The sequence below is a fragment of the Corvus brachyrhynchos genome, unplaced genomic scaffold (genome assembly GCF_000691975.1).
Source record: "Corvus brachyrhynchos isolate BGI_N302 unplaced genomic scaffold, ASM69197v1 scaffold155, whole genome shotgun sequence".
NCBI classification, from domain to species: domain Eukaryota; kingdom Metazoa; phylum Chordata; class Aves; order Passeriformes; family Corvidae; genus Corvus; species Corvus brachyrhynchos.
This window is the reverse complement of record NW_008238434.1, coordinates 1,473,645-1,478,079: the sequence shown is the minus strand read 5'-3', so window position 1 is coordinate 1,478,079 and position 4,435 is coordinate 1,473,645.

Below are 4,435 nucleotides of genomic sequence, written 5' to 3'. Positions count from 1 at the left end.
ATTCCTGCTCTGTATTTTATTTTCTTGCAGTAACCAGGTGTAGCCCAGGCTCACTCCGAGGTGGATGTAGGTGTGTGCGAGCATCCCTGTCCAAACCTGCCCTGCTGACAGGGAACTTTAACACCCATTCATTTGCCCCAAAAGGGCCACATTGCGGTTGACTTTCCTCTGGGAGCACCTGAAACCTTTGAAACACGCACACCCCAAAATTGCTAAAAGAGTGAAAGCAGTGCCCAGGAGACTGAGCAGCTGGGGGGGTGGGAAGGCCTGTTCCCCAAATGGTCTCATCTTCCTTCCCCCTTTAGGAGATGTACCCAAAGAAATTATTCCATAGGCATTCATCAAGGGAACACTGTGCAAGCCACACAGGCTCCAGCTAACAGGGATATCCCTGAATTTATGAGGTGGGAGGTGAAACCAAGACCATGAGAAGCACCACGACTTTGGGGTAAAAACCCAGCAAAAGGATCTTTTAGTATGATTCTAAGCACTGAAACTCTGCAGTGAGCCATGACAGAGCAACAAAACACGGCTGTTCTCCAGCAGCTCCAAAACCCTGCCCTGAGACTGGCACAGCTCAGTGTCCTCGCAGTTGTGGCTTTCCAGCCTGTTGCCTAGACAAGATTAATTAATCCTGCCTAACAAATAATGGCAGAGTTTCTAAGTAGCAGTGCTAGGTACTCATTAAAGCAAATCCTGGCTGAGCTGGCGCAGAGGTGAAATAGCAGCTCTTACACAAGGCGAGGATGTTCCATGTGGTGATGCCATCACATCCAGAGCTATTACGTCCAGAGAGGCAGGGAAGGAGAGCCCGTTCCGCCTAACTCAGGGCTGGGATTTCTGTAGCATGGAGAATTTCAGTGAAAGCAGGAAAAAAGAAAACATTTTAAAATTAGAAATGGACTGAATTTTCTGAGTGTCCAATGAATTGGTAGAATTTCAGGCAGATTCAGGATGTGTTTCTGGCAGTGGGGCAGCAAACCATCTTTTCACTGCTTGCTAGGTCAAGTGTTTCAGTGTTTGTCATCATAACTGACCCAGGCTGGATGGGGAAGAAAAGATTTCCTAACCTGACCATGAAGAAGAAGATCTTTTTATAAATGAAGAGAAGGATTTAGCATCATTCCAAAAGGAAGATGGCATTATTGTATATTAAGAAACCTTGGATGTTCTACATAGTCTTCACCCTGTATCAGGAATAGTTTTCATTCAATTTTAAATTGAATCTCCAGCTCAGTAGGTGGACATGGATAAAACACTGAACTGAAGTTTCCATGTGTTTTTCCTCAGTCTGAAGAAAGAAAAAGGATGCTTATCTCATTTTGAGGAAAATTTGAGGGGCATATGAACACCCTCCATGAAGTTAATGTCTCCCATAACTGCAGAACAAGTATCAGAACACTCAAGGAGAGATGAAACTTTGAAAAGTGACTCTGCTTCATCAGAGCCTAGGGGTTTGGTTTCTGCCAAAATCAGATTCAGAAATCATGAAAGCATCTCTGGAGATTTTCTGTCCGACAGTGAAGTGTTCTGGATCACTTAGGAAGGAGGTGCCAAATGTGTAAGGCTTTTCAGTTTAAATATCCCTTTAAATAGAAGAAAAATTAGGGCAGGGAACGGTTCACAGCAAGCCAAGATCAATAGCAATTCACAGCCAAGTTTTTAAAAGCAGCAGCAAAAATAATACCATTTCTCATGTGAATAAAGAATAAAAATCCCCAGGGTTTCTGATTTTTTAGGAAGTTGGTTTCCTCTTTGAAGTCACTTCCTCATTGACCCTTTGTTGCAAATATTTCTCATAACTCCCTTTAAACCTTCTTTGCAAATAAGTGAACATTTACCACCATTTTCCTTAATATTTGTTTATTCAACAACCAGGTCTCCAGTGCCTCCAGCTGGCATGTTCGAGGTGGCATTGCTGAAGTGCAGACGATTTGCATGACATTGGGCTGCTGTAAACATCATTTGCACGTCCCACTCTCCTTCAGCAAATGCAATGGCAAGAGAGGTGGGAAGCCCTTTCCCTGTGGAATTTGTTAGAGACTGAAAATGTGCAGGTGTGATTCGACACAAACCAGCACCTTGGGATGCTCGGTGCTCTGAACCAATCTGAAAAACTCTTCTGCAGCTGCATATCAGATTTAGAACTGACTTCTGGAAAACTCAAGGGCTTGTCTGCATCTCCTGACATTGCAAAAATGGACAGGGAAGCTCCCTAGAAAAGGTTCCCATGAGATTACTGTCACTTCTGATTTCAGCCAGATACTACAAGACCAAACTCCAAAATAGAATTTTAGTCATTTTAAAAGTTTTTTGTCCTCTTCACTTAGAGACCAGGAACCAGAAGACAGACTGGGGAACAATTTCATAATAGCTTGTCTAAGAAAAAAATACATTGAGAGAAGGATGTGCTGCTCCCCATCACATTAAATCTGTTTGCTCATTCTCAGTAACTACAAAATTTACTGGGGGAACTGGAAGTCAAATAAATCATCTTGAGTGACTAATAAAAATTTTATTTATTTGCCTCTAGCTTCATTTTCACGAGACGATCCTTCCTTTATAAAAGAAGCTACATTACTCATGAATCAGTACCTGAATGGGTAGGCAACATGGGAGGTTACGAATCAGATTCTTTATTATTAAAGGGCCATAAATGCGCACACTTTGACAGAGCAATCCATCATTGCCTGACTTGCACAAAGCCAGCCCCACCTTCCAGTTCACAGCCACGCTCGATTCTCCATTGAGAGAGCTTATCAAGAAGAACTCAGTAAGTTCTTCTTACTCCATTGGTGATATGTAATCAAAAATTATGTAATGGCTGCACACTTTGAGTCCCCTAACAAGCCCCCTCCTCATTTCCCCTCCCTGCCTCTCATAACCCTGACAGGGCACAGGCTGCAAGGTGATAAGAAGTAAAGTGCATTTACTCGTAAAACAAGTTCATACAAGTACATTTTTCTGCAAATTTTGCTTTTTAATTTCATTGAGCTGGTTTTTACCAATCTAAAATCTATCTAAAAGCTTGAAAATGTCAAAATTTGGACTTGGAGCCCGCTTCTTTTTCTTTTTCAGACAACACTTTTCCAGTTCTGTCCTCAGACCTATTTTTTAAGGAGGAATATGGTGACCACTCCCAGGGGAAAGGAAGACCTGCTTTGTGTTTATCGCTTTTTTGGTTAGAGCTGGAGCGTGTCTCCAAATCCAATATGAAAAGTTGTAATAAACATCTTCCAAGTTTTGATCCTCATAATTTAAACTACTCCTTTGCAGATTATGATAAAGTCTCCTTTAGGCTTCTTGTTTAGTATTTAAACAAGGATGTATGTTTAGTACTTAAGCAAGCATAAATTATAATAAAAAAACATTTTTTGATTTAGAATAGAATATAACATAGAGGTGGTGCAATGAATAAAAGTAAAGTTTGAAGGAAATAGAGACCTATTGAAATACAGAGCTGCATGTCAGGCAATAAACAGCTTCAGCCCTACTTCACAATGATATCAGAAGTCAGAACAGGTGCAATGAAACCAATTTTAAAATTAAGAAATATATGCATTATAACAGGGGAACAAAATAGTAAAAATCCATGGGAGGGCAATGCTGAGGTTCCCCTGGCTGAGTGCAGCATTGAGAAAAGCAATTTCTCATTTTTTCAAATTCCTTTATTCTTTTTTGTAAAAAAAATATATTTACTATCTCCTTACAATGTCCCCGCATGATAGCCAAATTCTTCACCTTCCCATCCCTAAACACAAAGCCATAGGATCCTGGAATGATTCGGATCTTCTTGGCCCACCCCCCTGCACTGTTTGCAGATACAGGGATGGAGTTGCTCTGTTCAGATGCCATGGGCCACAGCAAGCACTGAGGACTCAAGCTGGGCTCTGGACTTTTCCTTTAGACTCAAGCTGGGCCCTGGACTTTTCCTGATCTCCAACAAAAGCATCTTTAGGGGGAAGTTTATTTTGCTCCGTAACATTACGCATCTTGAGTGGACTCAGGATGAGTAAGGAGCGGACGTGTGGAGCCGCATACACCCAGAGCTGGAATCCCCTTCTCCCCCCACCCCACCATAGCAAACAGGAGTTCATTTCCATTTCCTTTGTGTGCTGGGAAGCAAGGAAACCTCTCAGCTTGAGCCAATGGAAATTTTCAGACAAATCTGTCCTTTGTTGGAATGTAATACTTTGGAGACAAGCCAAGTTCAACTAAGGTGTCCTTGGGAAGTGTTTCTCTGCTCTAGCAAGGAATGTGTTGGTCAAAGCACAGCTGAGGCCTTCCCCCTCCCCTCCATCTGCCAGAGAGAGCAGAGGTTTAACCTCTCTTGGAGGGTCTTGGGCCGGTGCTTGGGATCAGCTTTTGTGTTGCCTCAATCCTCCAGGTAAGTACAATAACTCCAAATAAAATCACTGTTGCAGGGTCACTCTTT